The 21,465-nt window shown below is 41.9% G+C and overlaps 1 pseudogene; it reads right to left on the minus strand.

Annotated features, from left to right (window-relative positions):
* Positions 1 to 8,945: 8,945 nt before the first annotated feature.
* Positions 8,946 to 17,888, minus strand: LOC118635331 (annotated as a pseudogene).
* Between the last annotated feature and the right edge of the window lie 3,577 nt (positions 17,889 to 21,465).

A 21,465-nucleotide genomic window follows, 5' to 3' on the forward strand; every position in this document is an offset into this window, starting at 1 on the left:
ATATAGACCAGTGGAACAGAACAGAGAACCCAGAAATAGACCGAAGGCAATATACTCAATTAATATTTGACAAAGGTGGCAAGAGCATACAGCGGAGTAAAGACAGCCTCTTGAATAAATGGTGCTGGGATAATTGGACAGCTACATGTAAAAAAATTAAATTAGACCATCAACTTACACACTAAACAAGAGTAAACTCAAAATGGATAAAAGACTTCAATGTGACTTGTGAATTCATAAAAATCCTAGAAGAAAATGTAGGCAACAAAATTTCAGACATCATACGCAGCAGAATTTTCATTGATACATCACCTAAGGAACAGAAACAAAAGAGAAAATGAACACATGGGACTACATCAAACTCAAAAGCTTCTGCACAGCAGAAGGTACAATCATCAAAATGGAAAGGCAACCCACTCTATGGGAGAGCATAATTGCCAATGACATATCAGATAAGGGGTTAATTTCTAATATATATAGAGTGTTCACACAACTCAACAAAAGGAAGACAAAGAACCCAATTAAAAAATGGGCAGAGGAACTAGACACTTCTCCAAACAGGATATACAAATGGCTAATAAACATGTAAAAAAATAGTCAACATCACTAATCATCAGAGAGATGCAAATTAAAGCAACAATGAGGTATCACCTCACACCTGCCAGAATGGCCTCCATCAACAAATCATCAAACAACAAGTGTTCGCGAGGATGTGGAGAAAAGGGGACTCTAGTACACTGCTGTTGGGAATGCAGACTGGTGCAGCGACTATGGAAAACAATATGGTGTTACCTCAAAAAATTAAAAATTGAACTTCCATTTGACCCAGTGATCCCACTTCTAGGAATATATCCTACGAAGCCTGAAATACCAATCCAAAAGAATCTATGTAACCCTATCTTTGTAGCAGCACTATTTACAATAGCCAAGACCTGGAAACAGCCTCAATGTCCATCATTAGACAGATGTATAAAAAAGCTGTGGTACATTTACACAGTGGAGTACTATGAAGCTGTAAGAAAGAAAGATCTTCTATCCTTTGAGACAACGTGGAGGGACCTGGAAAGTATTATTCTCAGCGAAACAAACCAAACAGTAAAAGAGAAGTGTCCTATGATCTCACTTATTTGTGGAATATAATGAACATAACAGTTTGAGGAATGGGGTAGTCCCATGGATGTGAAAGTGGGGTACAGACTGACAATCCCCAGAAGGGGAGGTGGGAGGTAAACCACTGTACTTATATGCATCTATGCATGAACAATGGACATGAACAACAAAGCTGGGGATAGGGCAGGGAAGGAGGGAGCGGGGGGAATCATTGGGGGGAAAAGAGAAACATCTGTAACAAAAATAAATAAATTAATTAAAAAATAAATATATGTATAAATAAACCAAATAAATTTATAAATTTGAAAAAAAAAAAAGTTCATTTGGAACCAAAAACAGTCCCCGAATAGCCACAGCAAACTTGAAAGAGAAGGACAAAGTAGATGGGATCACAATAATGGATATCAGGTTATACTGAAAACCATTGTAACCAAAACAACCTGGTACTGGCACAAGAACATGCATATAAATCAATGCAACAGGACAGAGAACTCAGAAATTGACCCAAGAACATATGGTCTATTGATATTTGACAAAGGTGGCAAGAGCATATAGTGGAGTAAAGAGAGGCTCTTTAATAAATGGTGTTGGGAAAATTGGACAGCTACATGCAAAAAAAAAAAAAAAAAAAAATGAAGCTAGACAACCCACTTACATCATACACAAGAATAAACTCCAAATGGATAAAAGACTTAATTGTGACTCGTGAATCCTAAATATTCCAGAAGAAAATGTAGACAATGAGATTTTAGACATTACACGCCACAGAATTTTCACTGATACAACACCTAAGGCAAAAGAAACAGAAAAATGAACACATGGGACTACATCAAACTAAAAAACTTCTGCACATCAAAAGAAACAATCATCAAAATGGAAAGGGAACCCACTATATGGGAGACCATAATTGCAAATGATACATTAGATAAGAGGTTAATTTCCAAAATATATAGAGTACTCATACAACTCAACAAAAGAAGACAAATTACCCAATTAAAAAATGAGCTGAGGAACTAAAGGGACACCTCTCCAAACAGGACATAGAAATGGCCAACAGACATATAAAACATGCTCAATGTCACTAATTATCAGAAAGATGCAAATTAAAGCAACAATGAGGTATCACCTCACACCTGTCAGAATGGCTGGCATCAACAAATCATCAAACAACAAGTGCTGGCAAGAGTGTGGAGAAAAGGGGACTCTAGTACACTGCTTGTGGGAATGCAGACTGGTGCAGCCACTATGGAAAATAGTATGGTGTTACCTCGAAAAGTTAAAAATTGAACTTCCATTTGACCCAGTGATCCCACTTCTAGGAATATACCCTAGGAATTCTGAAACATCAATCAGAAAGAATATATGTACTTCTATGTTCATAGCAGCACTATTTACAATAGCTAAGATCTGGAAATATTCCAAGTATCAATAGATGAGTGGATAAAAAAGCTGTGGTGCATATACACAATGGAATACTATGCAGGTGTAAGAAAGAAAGATCTCTTAACATTTGAAACGACATGGAGGGACCTGGAGAGTATTATCCTATGTGAAACAAGCCAAACAGAGAAAGAGAAATATCACATGATCTCACTTATTTGTGGAATATAATGAATGAAAGAAACTGATGAAAAAAAATTGACACAGAGAAATAAAAGTAGGGTACACAATGAAAAACATCAGAAGAGGGCGTGAGGGAGAGCGAAGATATAAAGCACAGAACTTATATGCATGTATGCACAACCATGGACATAGACAACAATACTGGGGATGACGTGGGGGATATCGGGAGGAGGGTGTCAGTGGGGGAAAAGGAGAAACATCTGTAACAAAAGAAATTAGTAAAAAAAAATAAACTGCATGCTCTTTTAAGTTTTACTTTTACCCTCCCCACTAACCTCTTTTATTCTTTACTTTGCCTCTTACAAGAATCGGCCTCCTCTCCTAACATAACACCCCCACCCCATGCCCCTTGTCCCCATGAGGGGGAGGTGCAGGGTCCCACTGGCCTTGCGTGCTGCCAGTGGAATACCACTACTCTTATCAATTTTTCAGTGACACGGTGAGGCGGGCGCAGGGGAGCATGAACCCTGAGGGGCTCTTACTTCTGGTGACCCACTCCAGGGACAGTGCCAGGTGGGAAGTTTGACTGGGGTGGTACACCTGTCAAAGGGTAATGCAGGTGTCTATAGGCGAGCTCAGGGAGGACAGAAACCCCCAGTGGAGCAGAAGGGCAAAGGCTTGTTTGATTTTGATTTTCAATATGAATACAGACCATGAAAGCAGGCACCATGTATAATATCTCTCATAACATTAGGAGGGGTACCTGTAATCTATTCATGATATGTCTAACCCTGTGGTTGGAGTTTATATGTGCAAGCTCAGAGGGACTTGAGCAATACCAAGAAAATCATCCTAGGGAAATTAGTCACTATCCAGGGTGCAGTTCTGCCAGTGGCACTAGCCCCCTCCTCCTATTATTATGGTTTAATCATTCAAACCTTACTGTGGGTCTATCAAACACCTTCCTAGGCCCAAATGTGACTGAACTACTTTACTTACCAGTCGGAATGATGTTTTTAGGTGCACTCAACATTTCTACCCCCAGGAGAAGAATCGCTATTCAATGCCTAAACCCAGAAAAATAGGGTGGCTTATGGCCAGTAGGATATGTCACCCCAGCCAATACCTTAATACTTTCATTCATCCTTAATTCAACCTCATCAAGCCCTGAACCCAAAAGCTATTAAAGGGCAAAAAGAGGAGTTGGACCCCTCATAGCCGGAGTCATAGCTGCAATTACCACTGTGGGCTTAGTGGGAGGAATTGTGTATAATGCCATTACAGCAAAAAACATAATTGCCACCATGGCAAATATAGAGATACAGGAGAAAATTTCAAACTTCTTCCAAAATTACTCAACTCTCTTGCCTGCATGGTAATAGATAATCACATTGCACTAGACTATCTGCTGGCCAAAGAAGGAGGTGTATGGATAATAGCAAATACATCTTGTTGCTTCTATGTTAACTCAACCAGCCAGGTTGAGGAGAGGACACAATGCATTCTAGATAATGCCCAGTGGCTGAAAGAATTCTGTCAGGATCACCTAGTCCAATTTATCTGGACAAGTATAGAAGCAGCCTTGCCTAAAGTAACCTGGCTACTCCCCTTTATAGGACCCCTAGTATTAGCCTTTTTATTGTTGCTTTTTGGACCCTGCCTCTTGTTCCTGATTACTAGGTTTGTACAAAATGGACTGCAAAATTTAGTCAACCAGACAGTTGGACAATTTGTTCTAGCACAGGTAAAAGGACCCTATCACCCCATTCCCCAAGAAGTTACCTAACAAGTTCTTTTTAGGAGCCCATGATGACCCCACACCTGCAGGAAGTAGACAAAGAGAAATTTCACCCCTTTTTCCTTTTTATTATTGTAAGATGGGAATGAATGGGTTAATAACACTTTAAAGGGTAAAGGCAAAAGCTTGCAAAAGGCAGAAACTGAAAAATGTGTTGCTTGCATGACCTTTGCTCAGCCTTCTCTTGAGTACAGATTATTCAAATTATCCACAAGGCCAGGAACCACCCAGCAAATGCAGGATGTGATACCAGACCAGTTCAACTGCAAAGTGGACAATGGGCCATGCAGAGTACATCAGCAAGAACTGCCAGAAGCTAGAAGCAGAGTATATAACCTATACCCCAACTGTTATTTGAGGCTGACTCATTTTTGGGGCTCAGACCTCCTGTATCCAGGCGTATGCAATAAAATCATTTTGCTCTACATTGGCCTTGCGTTGTGGACATGATCTCCCACTGGCTCAGACCTTTTAGTACCCTTTTGTGGGTTTTCTACCTCATAATCTATCCAGTATATCATGCCAAGTTCTTCTGTTTCATTCCTTTTTTTTTGGCCATGTGTAAGGACTACTCAAGCATTTCTCCTTTGTTCAGTGGTTGCCATCATTTACTCTGGGCCGGTAAAAGCAACCTTAGTAGAGATATCTCACCCCCTTTGGTTGTTGCTGGGGTGTTAATCCTCTGTTCAGAGGAAGTGCTCCTAAGTCTATGAATTTTTGCTTTCCTGTATCTCTTGATATAGCACCCTCAAAATCCAAACCCAGTACTTCCTTGGCTCCTGGCAATACACACCAGCTAACTGTTGCAATTTTTTGGCATATACTCTTCTCCTTTATTAAGCCCAGGCACTTCCCCAGCCATGTTATTCTGGGATTTAACCCCAGTAATCAACTTAGTTAACAAGAAGAGGGGTATCAGTGGGAGGAGAAGCATCTACCAGCACAGGGCAAGTGCTAGCTTTTATGTGGACGAAAAGGGGCCACATGCTAACCTGACAAGCTCAGGGAAGGCCTGCATGACCGTCTTGCAAACTCAAAGACCTAAAGTAACCACAAAGGAGGGTCTGAAATTACATGCAGTTATGGCAGGTGGTCATTTCCTAGGCTGGCATCTTTCTGATAAAGGTCAATTTTTACCTTAATGGAGCCTATTGTCTTTTTGCTTCTAAGATAACATACTTTTGGAATGTGGGGTGTCAGAGACCAGGGGTTTCAAGGGATGTTTCAATGGTGAGATACCCAAGGTAAAGAAAGCAGTGGAGTCATCATCAGGAGGGGTCAACAAATGGCAGCAACTTCATTCAATACAGCTAGCAGCTTTTATAGACTTGTGTAGTGAGATACTCGGCACTGGGCAGTGCACAAGACAGTGCATGGCACATGCATCGTAAGCTTTTGCTGTATTATGCTTATATAATGGTAACGTGGTCTGTGCCTACACAGTAAGTTCTAGGGTCATGTCCTGAACTGCAGCCTCTATCAACAACAGGCCAGGTTTTCAGGCCCCAACACTCCACCCCCTAGGGGCTGGGGTGTCAGGACTTGACCCATATTGCATTTCTACGTGCCCAGATCCCACAACAACAATACAGGCTGCAACGTAGAACCATAAGACCACTAGGGAGGCCTGCCAAACTCTGTAGGGCCCATCTCCAGGAATTCCCCAACTTGGTCCATGATTGTGTCAGGGGTCTTCCTGGAGAGCTTGTATCACTGAAACTTCAGCATCCATTTCTTTCAAGGCTTCCTGTATCTGCTGCTGGTGGTCTGGGATATAAACACAGCATTCAACATGCAAAAGGGCACAAGTTCCTCCCTGTACTGCAATCAGGAGGTCTAAAGCCATCCTGTTCTGAAACACTGCTTTATGTATTTGCATAGTTTCATCTAACAGCATAGCTAGGGATATACGAGTAACATTCAAGGCTTGGGTCATATGTTGGGTCAAAGCTTCTACTTGCAATTATATAGCTATTGTCCCACCCCCAGGTATAAACAAAGCCAGGGGATAGAACCACCAGACAGCTCTTTTCTCTTGGTGCCATTTATGATAAACAGAGTCCCACTTAGCGGGCTTCTGGGTTAAGGTAGGTGTGAGTTGGCCCTGTATGAAGGGGTGCCCCATGTACACCATCCTGTCCATTGGGTGGGAAGGTAGGGCCATCCATAGCATCCACAGATTCAGAGAGCACCGCCTGGCAGAAAGTCAGTAGGCTTAGTACCCACTAATTTCCTTCCATCTCACCAGTAGTTGGTATTCTTACTATGGAAGATATTCTGACACAATTCCTTGGGGATTCAGCCTACTGTACAGTTAGGAACAGTGTAATTTACTTGCTCTATACAGGAAGGAGCTATTTGCAATAATTCTACATGGGTCCCCATCATCCACCCCCAACCATTGTACACAGCTTTCCCGAGTAAGGGAGGTTCATTGTGTTAAGTCTAGCGCAAAAGAGTCTCAATAACCCAGTGGCAGGCATTCCATTCAGCACTGGTGTGGTCCCAATAGTGGAGGGCCATCCAGTTCTCTATTATAGCTGGAGCTACTCACCAGGGAAGGCCATCCAAAGTGTCAGATGGTAGCTCAGTACAGACCCAGCAATGTGACACATTGTGTACTTTGGCAAAGGTATGTGCCCAGGACAGCAAACTGTTCCCGGTGGTCAGCCTGAGAGATAAGACAAAGCAGATAATGAAACCATCATTGGCAGATCACGACCCTCTGGCAAGATGCACACTACCTGCTTATTCTGTGATAGGATGGTAGCTTGTAGAGGGGCCCCTCCTGGCCGGTGATACCACACTTGTAGTCTGGGTGTGAAGGGCATGTGCTCCTCTTCCATGTTTACTAAATATAAAGGTATGGGCCACAGGCGAATGGCTGGTACACCGTGCAAGAGGGAACCTTTCACCTCAGGAGGCAATGCAACCCTTACTGTCAGAGGCCAGCATCCTAACTAGGGTGTGAGTGAGAGCCTTTTTTTCCAAACCTTGACCCCAGAGTTTTATCAGAGCTATCCAAGGGGCCTCACAGGTTTTCACTTGCCAAGGCCACATCCATTGCTCTGCACATCTGGGAGCCACTGCTGTAGGAGCAGGCAAAATAATGGCACCTCCACTCAAGGAGGGCTTTAAGTCAGTTTCCTTACCAGGTGACACCCATAGTATGCAGGTAGTACCATCAGTGACTCTGTCCACAGGGGCTTTACCTGTTTTCCATGGCTGTTCATTCAATAGCCTCACTGCTACGGGCAGGTGTCTTTTCCAGTGCCTCCAATGCAGTGTTAGGGTTCATAACTTTCCTTCAAGAGTCCACTAAGTCTCTTTATCATACCTGTGGCCTGGGGTCTATAAGGGACATGTAACTGCCAGTTGATGTCATTGTTCTGTGCCCAGGCTTGGGCCAAGTGGCCTGTAAAATGAGTTCCTCTATCACTGGCTATAACAAGGGGCCTCTCATAGGTTGCCGCCAACCACTCCAGAGCTTGGAGGGTGTGAGGCTGTTTTGCCTTGGTCACAGGGAAGGAAAATCCAAGTCCTGTAGCAGTGTCAATAGCAGTTAACACATACCTCGCTCCTTGGGCCTCAGGCAGTGGTCCGATGTAATCTACCTGCCAATTTTGTAACAGTTGGGCTCCTTGGGGAATTTCTGCAGGTTTCAGCAGTAACTATCTCTGCTTTGGGTGGTGTTCAGCACACCATGGGCACTCACGCACGGCTTGCTGGGCTTTAGCTTTAGTTTCAGACAAGCCCCAGCGCTGTGTCACCAAGCCCATGATATGGGCACCAACGTGACCCAATTTCTTATGTAGCCAGGCAGCTACTGCAGCCGGTTCCAGAGAGCCTAGAAGGGCTCACACACATACCAACACATCAGCTATGTCATTTCCAGGGGCCTGCAAGGGCTTATGCCCTGATACATGGTAAATCATCATTCCTTCTTTCAGGCCCCATTCCCACAGGCCCTGCCACATATCCTTCTCGGACAGGGGTCAATGGCCTAAAAGCCATTCTTGGGCTGTCCAGTGAGGCAACCATAGAATTAGGCATCTGTACACCACTCAACTATTGGTGCTCACATGCATACGGCCAGACTCATTAACACTATCTACATAATTCTCATTTCGGCCCACTGGCTCAAATGTCCAACACCTAGCATAAGGGTGACTTGGTGTACTTGGATATGCCTTCCGCCATACCCCTCTATTGTGCCGCTAGGGCCCTGAAATCAGTTCGGATTCCCATAAATCAGGGTCGAGTCTGCCCTCATATCCACAAAGGCCAGAATGTGTTGAACATTCCAGGGGGACCAGTAAATGGTCACTTTTACATATGGCCTCTGGTCATCTGGCTCCCCTGCCAACTGGGTGCCTTGGCCTGCTCCCTAATCAGGCAGGTAGTCAGCCGACTGCACCTCTCATGTCTTACACACAGGGTGTATGAGAGTATATTGTACAGGGTGCAGTTTCCATCACAGGGCCAACAGCAGTTCTAGTGGTTGCCCATCTATCTTCTCCTAGGCCAGACCGGCTGCTAGGAGGTCACACCACAATTAGCCCTGGCTTTCTTTCTTTCTTGTTTTTTTATCCTTCACCTGAGGATACTTTTTAAAAAAAATTAATTAATTTATTTTTGTTACAGATGTTTCTCTTTTTCCCCCCCACTAACTCCCCCCTCACCAACCTCTCCACCCTGTCCCAAGCTTTGTTGTCCATGTCCATTGTTCATGCACACATGCATATAAGTTCTGTGGTTTATCTCTCCCCCACTACCTCCTCTTCTGGAGATTGTCAGTCTGTACCCCACTTCCATATTCCTGGGAAAAGCCCATTCCTCAGACTGTTATGTTCATTATATTCCACACATCAGTGTGATCATATACCTGTCTTTCTCTGTTTGGCTTGTTTCGCTTAAGATGATACGTTCTAGGTCCCTCCATGTCATCTCAAAGGATAAGATATCTTTCTTTCTTACAGCTGCATAGTATTCCATTGTGTATATGTACCACTGCTTTTTTATCCATTCGTCTACTGATGGACACTTGGGCTGTTTCCAGATCTTATCTTAGCTATTGTAAATAGTGCTGCTATGAACATGGGGGTACATATATTCTTTCTGATTGGTGTTTCAGGCTTCTTAGGGTATATTCCTAGAAGTGGGATCACTGGGTCAAATGGCAACTCAATTTTTAATTTTTTGAGGTAACACCATATTGTTTTCCATAGTGGCTGCACCAGTCAGCATTCCCACCAGCAGTGCGCTAGAGTCCAGTTTTCTCCACACCCTTGCCAACACTTGTTGTTTGATGATGTGTTGATGGTGGCCATTCTGACAGGTGTGAGGTGATACCTCATTGTTGTTTTAATTTGCATCTCTCTGATGACTACTGACGTTGAGCATTTCGTCATATGTCTTTTAGCCATTTGTATGTCCTGTTTGGAGAGGTGTCTATTTATTTCCTTTGCCCATTTTTTATTGGGTTCTTTGTCTTCCTTTTGTTGAGTTGTAGGAGCACTCTCTATATATTGGAAATTAATCCCTTATCTGATATGTCATTGGCAATTATGCTCTCCCATACAGTGGGTTGCCTTTCCATTTTCATGATTGTATCTTTTGCTGTGCAGAAGGATTTGAGTTTGATGTAGTCCCATGTGTTCATTTTCTCCTTTGTTTCTGTTGCCTTAAGTGATGTATCAATAAAAATTCTGCTGCGTATGATGTCTAAAATTTTGTTGCCTACAGTTTCTTCTAGGATTTTTATGGATTCATGAGTCACATTTAAGTCTTTTATCCATTTTGAGTTTATTCTTGTGTATGGTGAAAGTTGACAGTCTAGTTTCATGTTTTTGCATGTAGCTGTCCCATTTTCCCAACACCATTTATTTTTTATTTTTTTAATTTTTTTGAATAATATTTTATTTATTTATTTTTTTGTTACAGATATTTTACCTTTTTACCCCATTGGTACCCCCCACCCTAACCCCCCTCCACCCTGTCCCCGGCTTAGTTGTCCATGTCCATTGGTCATGCATACATGCATATAAGTTCTGTGGTTTATCTCTTCCCACCCCCCCACCCCCCATCCCCTCTTCTGAGGGATATCAGTCTGTGCCCTACTTCCATGTGTCTGGGTCTACTGTATTCCTCAGACTGTTATGTTCATTATATTCCGTATATAAGTGAGATCATGTGGTATTTGTCTTTTTCTGCTTGGCTTCTTTCACTTAGGATAATACTTTCCAGGTCCCTCCATGTCGTCTCAAAGGATAAGAGATCTTTCTTTCTTACCGCTGCATAGTACTCCATTGTGTATATGTACCACAGCTTTTTTATCCATTCGTCTACTGGTGGACACTTGGGCTGTTTCCAGATCTTAGCTATTGTAAATAGTGCTGCTATGAACATGGGGGTACATATATTCTTCCTGATTGGTGTTTCAGGCTTCTTAGGGTATATTCCCAGCAGTGGGATCACTGGGTCAACTGGAAGTTCAATTTTTAATTTTTTGAGGTAGCACCATATTGTTTTCCATAGCGGTTGCACCAGTCTGCATTCCCACCAACAGTGTATTAGAGTCCCCTTTTCTCCACACCCTCGCCAACACTTGTTTGATGATTTGTTGATGGCGGCCATTCTGACAGGTGTGAGGTGATACCTCATTGTTGTTTTAATTTGCATCTCTCTGATGATTAGTGATGTTGAGCATTTCTTCATATGTCTCTTGGCCATTTGTATGTCCTGTTTGGAGAGGTGTCTATTCAGCTCCTCTGCCCATTTTTTAATTGGGTTCTTTGTCTTCCTTTTGTGGAGTTGTATGAGCACTCTATATATATTGGAAATTAACCCCTTATCTGAAACATCATTGGCAATGATGTTCTCCCATACAGTGGGTTCCCTTTCCATTTTGATGATTGTTTCCTTTGCTGTGCAGAAGCTTTTTAGTTTGATGTAGTCCCATGTGTTCATTTTCTCCTTTATTTCTGTTGCCTTAGGTGATGTATCAGTGAAAATTCTGCTCCGTATGATGTCCGAAATTTTGTTGCCTACATTTTCTTCTAGAATTTTTATGGATTCACGGGTCACATTTAAGTCTTTTATCCATTTTGAGTTTATTTTTGCCAACACCATTTATTAAAGCGGCTGTCTTTACTCCACTGTATACTCTTGCCACCTTTGTTAAATATTAATTGAGCATATTGCCTTGAGTCTATTTTTGGGTTCTCTATTCTGTTCCATAGATCTATCTGCCTGTTCTTGTGCCAGTACCAGGCTCTTTTGATTACAGTGGTTTTGTAGTATAACCTGAAATCTGGTAATGTGATCTCTCCTACTTTTTTTTTCTTTTTAGAGATTGCTCTGGCTATTCGAGGTATTTTTTTGTTTCATATGAACTTTTGAAGTATTAGTTCTAGTTCTGTGAAGTATGTCCCTGGTTTTTTTTTTTTTTTTTTTTTTTTTGATGGTGATTGCATTGAATTTATAGATTGCTTTGGGTAGTATGGACATTTTAATGATGTTAATTCTTTCAACCCATGAACAGGGTGTGTGCTTCCCCTTTTATATATCTTCCTCTATTTCTTTTTTTAATGACCTATACTTTTCTGGGAATAGGTCCTTTATTTCTTTGGTTAAGTTTATTCCTAGGTATCTTAATTTTTTTGCCGCAATGGTAAATGGGATTGTTTTCTTAGTTTCTCTTTCTGTGAGTTCATCATTGGTGTATAAGAATGCTGTCGATTTCTTGACGTTAATTTTGTATTCTGCTACTTTGCCAAATTCATTTATTAAGTCTGGTACATTTTTACGGAGTCTTAGCGGTTTTCTATGTATAGTATCATGTCATCTGCGAATAATGACAGTTTCACTTCCTTCTTTCCAATTTGGATCCCTTTCATTTTTTCTTCCTGTCTGATTGCTGTGCCTAAGACTTCCAGTAATATGTTAAATAAGAGTGGCAAAAGTGGGCATCCCTGTCTTGTTCCTGTTCTTAAGGCAAATGCTTTTATTTTCTGCCCATTGATTATGATGTTGGCTGTAGGTCGTTCATATATGGCCTTCATTATGTCAAGATATGATCCCTCTATTCCCACACTGCTGGGCGTTTTTATCAGAAATGGATGCTGCATTTTGTCAAAGGCTTTTTCAGCATACATTGATATGATCATGTCGTTTTTGTTCTTCATTTTGTTTATGTGGTGTATCACATTTATTTATTTGCTAATATTGTACCAGCCTTTCATCCCTGGGATGAATCCCACTTGGTCATGGTGAATAACTTTTTTAATGTGTTTCTGGATCTGATTTGCCAGTATTTTGTTCAAGATTTTGGCATCTATGTTCATCAGGGATATTGGCCTGTAGTTTTTTTTTCTTTGTAACGTCCTTTTCTGTTTTGGAATTAGAATTATGCTGGCCTCATAAAACGAGTTTGGAAGTTTTCCTTCTTGAATTTTTTGAAATAGTTTGAGGAGAATGGGTGTTAGTTCTTTTTTGAATATTCGGTAAAACTTTCTCGTGAAGCCATCCGGTCCTGGGCTTTTGTTTGCTGGGAGAGTCTTGATTACATCTTAAATTTCCTTTGTTGTTATTAGTCTGTTCAAGTTTTCTATCTCTTCCCAGTCCAGTTTTGGGAGACTATGTGTTTATAAAAATTCGTCTATTTTGGTTAGATTGTCGAATTTGTTGCCATATAATACTTCATAGAAGTTGTTAACGATCTTCTGTATTTTTGTAGTATTAGTTGTAACTTCTTCTCTTTCATTTCTGATATTGTGTATTTGGGTTCTCTCTGTTTCTTGGTGAGTCTAGCTAAGGGTCCATCAATCCTGTGTATGTTTTCAAAAAACAAGCTCTTTGTTTCATTGATCTTCTGAATTGTTTTTTTGGTCTCTATGTCATTTATTTCTGCTCTGATCTTTACTATTTTCTCCTTCTACTTGCTCTGGGGTTTTCTTTTTGTTTGCTTTCTAGTTCTATGAGTTGTGAGGTTAGGTAGTATATTGGAGATTTTTCTTGCTTCTTGAGGTAGGCCTGTAGTGCTATGAATTTCCCTCTCAGCACTGCTTTCGCTGTATCCCATAGGTTTTGTGTTGTTGTGTGTTCATTTTCATTGGATTTTAGGAAGTTTTTATTTTTCTTCCTTGATCTTCTCATTGACCCATTTCTTGTTTAATCACATACTATTTAGCTTCCATGTATTTAAGTGTCTTTGCATGTTCTTGTTGCATTTGATTTCTCATTTCATGACATTGTGATCTGAGAAGATGCTTGATGAAATTTCAGTCTTCTTGAACTTGTAGATACTTAGTTTGTGTCCTAACATGTGGTCAATTTGTGAGAATGTCCCATGTGCACTTGAGAAGAATGTGAATTCTGTAGTTTTAGGGTGTAATTCTCTGTAGATATCTATGAAATCCATTTGTTCTAGTGCTTAATTTAGAGTCTTTGTTTCCTTGCTAATATTTTGTCTAGAGGATCTATCCAGTGATGTCAGTGGGGTGTTGAAGTCCCCTGCTATGATTGTATTGCTATCGATTTCTCTTTTGATGTCTTCCAGAAGATTTTTAAATATATTTTGGTGCTCCTATATTGGGTGCATATATGTTAATCAAGGTTGTATCTTACTCTTGGATAGATCTTTTCAATATTATGTAGTGGCCTTCTTTGTCTCTAGTTATAGTCTTCATTTTGAACTCTATTTTATCAGATATGAGTATTGCTACCCCAGCTTTTCTTTTTCTTTCTGTTTGCTTGGAAGATTTTTTTTTTATCCCTTCACTTTCAACCTATGTGAGTCTTTTGTTGTAAGGTGGGTCTCTTGTAAACAACATATAGATGAGGCATGCTTTCTTATCCAATAAGCTACTCTGTGTCTTTTTATTGGAGCGCTCAATCCATTTACATTTAAGGTGATTATTGATATGTATTTATTTATTGCCATTTTTGTTTATTGTGGTTCTATTTTTCTTCCTATTTCTCTTGCTAATTACAGCAGTCCTTTTAATATTTCTTGCAGTGCTGGTTTAGTACTAATGTATTCCCTTAGCCTTTTTTTGTCTAGGAAGCTCCTTATTTGACCTTCTATTTTGAGTGATAGCCTTGCTGGGTAGAGTAGTCTTGGATTCAGATCCTTGTTTTTATGACTTTGATTACCTCATACCATTCCCTTTTGGCCTGTAGTGTTTCTGTTGAGAAGTCAGCTGAGAGCCTTATGGGGTTTCCTTTGTAGGTAACTTGTTGCTTATCTTTTGCTGTTTTTAGGATTCTCTCTTTGTCTTTAGTTTTTGGCATTTTGATTACTATATGTTGGTGTGGGCCTGTTTGGGTTCTTCTTACTTGGGGCTCTCTGTGCTTCTTGAACTTGAATGCCTTCTTCCTTCACCAAATTAGGCAAGTTTTCTGTCACTATTTCTTCAAGTATATTCTCTAACCCTTGCTCATTTTCTTCTTCGGGGACTCCTATGATGCGAATATTATTCTGTTTCCTGTTGTACCACAGTTCTCTTAAGCTGTCTTCTTGTTTTTTAATTGTTGTTTCCTTTTGGTTTTCGGATATGTTGATTTTTTCTACCCTGTCTTCTAATTCACTGATCCGGTCCTCAGCTTCCTCTACTGTGCTATTTAGACCTTCCAATGTGTGCTTTATTTCTGTTATGTCATTCTTCATTTTTTCTTGGTGTTTTTAAATTTCCAAGTGGTTGATTTTTAACATTTCTATGTCTTTACTCATCGTGGTCATGTCCTTACACATGCTGTTGACCTTCCTCAAGATTTTGTGTCTGAATTCTAGTTCTGTTAACTTGCTTAACTGCAACTCATTATCTCATCTTTGGTAGAGGTCTCTTGTTCTTTTATTTGGTTTTTGTTTCTATGTTTCACTATTTTGGCTATCACAGTGGGCTTTAGAGCCTGTCAAATTTTCCCTGTGCGTTTTGGTGTTCTGCTGTTTGTGGCGCCCTCTCCTGGGTTTGGATGAGCCAGGGAGGACCCGCGTTAAACACCACTGTCATGTCTTACTTTCCAGGTTAGAGTTGCTTGCCCAGGAATGGTATAGTTATCCTCTAGCTTTTTGCCTGAAGGCTTATAGTAGTGGTTACTTGAAGATTTTTGTGTTGTCAGTTGAATAAAAAACTCCCTCTGGTATTCAGTGTAAGGGGATTTCTGGAGGGTGGGGCAGATGCTGGTTGTTGATGGGCTTCAATTTGCATTTCAATGGCTACCGGTTGGTGTTGAATCTCCGAGGGAGGGGCCACAGCTTCTCCCCAGAGCCCTGGGAAGGAGTAAGATAACCACCATCCTGTGTCCTGGGTGGTTGCAACTCAGCAACAGCTCTGAGTGCCCTCCAAATCCCAACCGTCCCCACACAGTTCCAGTCCAGTCTGCCCTCCCTCTGCCAGAGCCGAAGATAAGTGGCTGTTGCTATTTTAGCCTCTGTCCTGGCTCTGCGCTTTGGAGTCACTTAGGAGTTTAATCTGAGGGCGCTGCTCACAGCTAAGGCTGCTACTGTCTGTGGGTTCCCAGCTTACCTCTTGCACCTTTGCAGTCTTACCAGGATCGAGTTAGTATGTCTGGTTATATGGTCCTCCAAGCTGCTTTTCTGTGGCTTTTTTCCAACGATTTGTCTTTACTTTTGTTGTAATTCTAGTTTGGTTCTGGGAGACGGTCTGTGTAGCTTCTATTCACTCCGCCGCCATTTTTCAATGATCGATACTTTTCTATTTATCATCAGATAGAGTGGGAGGGAGGGAGTGAGAGAGAGACAGAGAGAAATATTGACTTGATAGAGCTACATCAACTGGTTGCCTCCTGCATGACCAGTCCAGGGCTGGGGACAAACTGCAACCAAAACATGTGCCCTTGACCAGAATCAAACCTGCAACTCATTGGTCTGTGAGCTGATGCTGTAACCACTGAGCAAAACCAGCCAGGGTGCCACCAGTGTACTTTTACTGGCTGGTTTTTGGGTTCCCGTCGGGTCCCCCTGTCCATGACACTCACAGCTAGCAAGGCCTGAGAACGCTTAGCCTTGCCCTCCGTAAGCTCCCATACCTGTGTTGCCTGGGCTTGTTTTCATACTTCCACATCACCTAGTTGCGCCAAGGCGGTGGTTACTTCATGGACTGGGCGGTCTGTGTAAGGGGCCAGTAAAGCAACCATAGTCCCAAAAGTCCCTGAAGGGCCATTTGCCAGCACAATGCCCTTCATATGGGCCGTAAATAGCTCTTCATCTGGGCTGTTTTCATTGTGCAAAAATCATCTGGCCCATACCTGAAAGGGTTAGTAATGTTTAAAGGGTAAAGGTAAAAGTTTGCAAAAGGCAGAAACTGTGGAAATTGTGCTGCTTGCATGACCTTGGCTCAGCCTTTAGTTGAGTATGAATAAGGTTTATCTGGATTGTCTCCAAGGAAATGGATAACCCAGCAGGTGCCAGACGAGATACCAGACCAGCCCTACTGAGAGGTGGACAATGGGCCAGATAAAGTACATCAGCAGAACTACCGGAAGCTCAAAGTAGGATATATAACTGACACCTCAGCCCTAATTCGAGGCTGAACCCTTCTCAGCTCAGCCCGCCTGCAACCAGATGTATGCAATAAAGCCATTTTGCTCTACATTGGCTTTGCATTGTGGATGTGATCTACCACCAGCTGAGAACTTTTAATACACATCTGTTGTATGACTTTCACTACGTACAAGTAAGTAGTCCACTTACTTAAGTGCTCTGGGAGATTTCCAGCATTATCCCACATGGTTCGGGCAGCCACCATCAACCAGTTGATCAATGTCTGATTACCAGCCTAGGGGTTTGTGGCACATTCGGCAGCTGCTGCCACAGTGAGGGGACGGTGGTGATACTGGCCAGTTGTCCCATCTCAGTGGGGCTGAGCTCAGTATTGTCTACACCATCATCCTAGAGGTGTAACAACCAAGCTGGGACAGACTTTCCCAACCGCTGCTTGCATTGCTTGGCCAAGTCCCATAATTCCATGGCAGAATACGTCATATAAGATGTATGCCAGGTCAATTGTGGGGGTCCCATCAGGCCCCCTCCTGTTGCTAAAGGGTACTCTATTTCTACCTTCTGCTGCACCAAGGGTCAGGCATGTCATATGAACCCGGCAGGGCTGCTAACGCAGGAAGACGCAGCCTACTTGGCCAGACAATGGAGCATGCATTCAGTCACCTCCAGGTGCTGCTCCAAGTCCTCCTCTTTCCTCTGTAGCTGCTGCACTTGGTTTGTAAGGTCCTGGACGTCTTGGCTGGCATGTTGCAAGACAACCAGGAACATCCAGGTGACCCGATCTACAGCCTCTTGATGTGCTGCAGAAATATTCAGCTCCAGTGTTTCCAAAGCCTTCTGTACTTCAGGCTGGGGATATACACCATCCCAATCTTCCGGTGGCATCCAGGCCATCAGGTACACCCCCACTGGTTACCAAGAAAATTTGGGGGGCCACATCTTGTCCACCGGGGCTGCTCCTTACTGAGGGTCATCTGGGTCAGCTCATCCTGCAGGCTATGCCAAGTGTCAGAGACTGGGGGTTTCAAGGAAGGTTTAGGTAGTGAGATACTCAAGGTAAAAAAAGCATGTGGAGTCCTGAAGTCCAAGTTGGGAGTAGGGAACTGGGGCAGGGTGTTAGGAAAGAGGAAGAAGGTTAGGAGTGCTGGGTTAGCTTCCAATGTCCCCTTCTGTTTCCCAAAGCAGTGCAGGCCTGAGGCGACAGAGCCCAGGTTAGGTGATGTGTCAGTTCAGCATTCAGCCATCTGGGCAGGAGTGGTAATGCCTGGACGGATGTGAAGTGACCTGCTCACCCTGCAAGAATAAAATTGACAAGTTGCAGGGAACACTACTCTGACAGCACAGAGTCTCAGCGGCCATGAGATGTCCCCAGGGGGATGGGGTCTCAGAAGCTCCCCTCTGCACATACAAAGCCCTGGCCATTTTGGCTCAGCGGTTGGAGCATTGGCCCTCAGACCAGAGAGTCCTGGGTTTGGTTCCTGCTAAGGGCATGTACCTTGGTTGCAGTTTGTCCCTGGTCCCTGTTGGGGTCGTGTGGGTGGCAGCCAGTTGGTGTGTCTCTCTCATATTGATGTCTCTCTCTCTCTTCCTCCCTCTCTCCCTTCCACTCTATCTGAAGATAAATACAAAAATGTCCTCAGGTGAGAATTAAAAAAATAAAAGATAAAAAAACAAAAACAAAAAGAAAGCACGTGGAGCAGACGGGGGGAAGGGAGGGCCAACAAATGGCAGCAGCTTTATTCAATATAGCTAGCGCTTTTATAGACTCAAGTAGCAGGATACTCGGCACTGGGCAGTGCATGAGACAGTGTGTGGCTCATGCCTCCTAAGCTTTTGCTGTATCATGCTATATAACAGTAATGTGTTCTGTGCTTGCACAGCCACTTCTGGGGTCATGTTCTGAACCGAGGTCTCTATCAACAATAGGCCAGGTTACCAGGCCCCAACATGGGGTAACTTCCTTTTTTCCAGACCCCTCAGGGCACAACCTGTGCACCAGGACAAAACCACAAGTCCCCTCGTTGAGAGTATTATCATGTTAATCATTGACTGTTAACTATTCTGTACCCAAGTTTGTAAAAGAGGGATGTCCATCATTTTACTTTTTATCTAATCCCAGAGATTTTCCTGTTTTGCTTTCTCCCACTTCCCTAATCTATCACCAGTGGATTTTCTGTATGTAACCCATTTATGCCTTCTCTTTTGATTGTAAAGTATAAATTAAAGTGCAAAACTGCCATTCTCTGGAGCATTATCTCAATCCTTTAAGGTTTTGCTTCCTGGCATTTATGGACAATTTGGCTCAAATAAACTCACGAAATTCTTCACAGGTTTGAACATTTGTTGCATTGACACTTACTAGGAAAGAGTGGCCCCCTTTGCTAAGAGCTGTGTGGGGGTGCCTGCAGAGCCAAAACCATTAGAGAAGTCAGCTAGATGTTCCCACCCCATGTTTCAGGGTCCCAGGATTTTCTTTTTCTTTTTTATTTATTAATTTATTTTTGTTACAGATGTTTTTTTATTTTTCCTCCATTGACACTCTCCTCCCCTTCCCCCCAACCCCATCCCCAGCTTTGTTGTCTATGTTCATTGGTCATGCATACATGCATGTCGGTTCTGTTTATCTCTTCCCCCACAAACTGGCCCCCTCCTCTGAGGCTTGTCAGCCTGTACCCCACCTCCATTTCTCTGGGTTAATTTTGTTGAGCAGTTTGTTTATTTCATTATATTCCACAAATAAGTGAGATCATATGATACTTGTCTTTCTCTATTTGGCTTGTTTCGCTTAGGAAAATACTTTCCAGGTCCTTACATGGTGTCTCAAAGAATAAGGGATCTTTCTTTCTTACAGCTGCATAGTACTCCATTGTGTTTATGTACCAAAGCTTTTTTATCCATTCGTGTACTGATGGACACTTGGGCTGTTTCCAGATCTTAGCTATTGTAAATAGTGCTGCTATGAACATAGGGGTACATATAGTCTTTCTAATTGGTGTTTTAGGCTTCTTTGGGTATATTCCTAAAAGTGGGATTACTGAGTCAAATGACAGTTGTAATTTTTTGAGGTAACACCATATTGTATTTTATAATGGCTGCACCAGTCTGCATTCCCACCAGCAGTGTACTAGAGTCCCCTTTTCTCCACACCCTCGCCAACACTTGTTGTTTGATGATTTGTTGATGGCGGCCATTCTGACAGGTGTGAGGTGGTACCTCATTGTTGCTTTAATTTGCATCTCTCTGATGATTAGTGATGTTGAGCATTTTTTCATATGCCTGTTAGCCATTTGTATGTCCTGTTTGGAGAGGTGTCTATTTAGTTCCTCTGCCCATTTTTTAATTGGGTTCTTTGTCTTCCTTTTGTTGAGTTGTATGAGCACTCTATATGTATTGGAAATTAACCCCTCATCTGATATATTATTGGCAATTATGCTTTCCCATACAGTGGGTAGCCTTTCCGTTTTGATGATTGTATCTTTCGCTGTGCAGAAGGATTTGAATTTGATGTAGTGCCATGTGTTCATTTTGTCCTTTGTTTCTGTTGCCTTAGTTAATGTATCAGTGAAAATTCTGCTGCATATGACGTCTGAAATTTTGCTGCCTACAGTTTCTTCTAGGATTTTTATGGATTCATGAGTCACATTTAAGTCTTTTATCCATTTTGAGTTTATTCTTGTGTAGGGTGTAAGTTGATGGTCTAGTTTCATTTTTTTTTTGCATGTAGCTGTCCAATTTTCCCAACACCATTTTTAAAGAGTCTGTCTTTACTCGACTGTATGCTCTTGCCACCTTTGTCAAATATTAATTGAGCATATTGCCTTGGGTCCATTTCTGGGTTCTCTGTTCTTTCCACTGGTCTATATGCCTGTTCTTGTGCCAGTACCAGGATGTTTTGATTACAGTGGCTTTGTGGTATAACCTGAAATCTGGTAATGTGATCCCTCCAACTTTGTTCTTCTTTTTCAAGATTGCTGTGGCTATTCGAGGTCTTTTTTGATTCCATATGAACTTCTGAAGTATTTGTTCTAGTTCTACGAAGTATGTCATTGGTATTTTGATGGGGATTACATTCAATCTATAGATTGCTTTTGGTAGTATGGACATTTTAATGATGTTAATTCTTTCAATCCATAAACAAGATATGTGCTTCTCCCTCTTTTATATCTTCCTCTATTTCTTTTTTCAATGACCTGTAGTATTCTGTGAATAGGTCTTTTATTTCTTTGGTTAAGTTTATTCCTAGGTATGTTAATTTTTTTGCTGCGATGGTAAATGGGATCGTTTTTTTTTAGTTTCTTTTTCTGTGAGTTCATCATTGGTGTATAAGAATGCCGACGAATTCTTGATGTTAATTTTGTATCGTGCTACTTTGCCAAATCATTTATTAAGTTTAGTAGATTGCTTTGGTAGAGGTCTCTTGTTCTTTCATTTGGCATTTGTTTCTTTGTTTCACCATTTTGGCTATCTCAGT

This window comes from Molossus molossus, unplaced genomic scaffold (assembly GCF_014108415.1).
Source record: "Molossus molossus isolate mMolMol1 unplaced genomic scaffold, mMolMol1.p scaffold_m16_p_2, whole genome shotgun sequence".
NCBI lineage: Eukaryota > Metazoa > Chordata > Mammalia > Chiroptera > Molossidae > Molossus > Molossus molossus.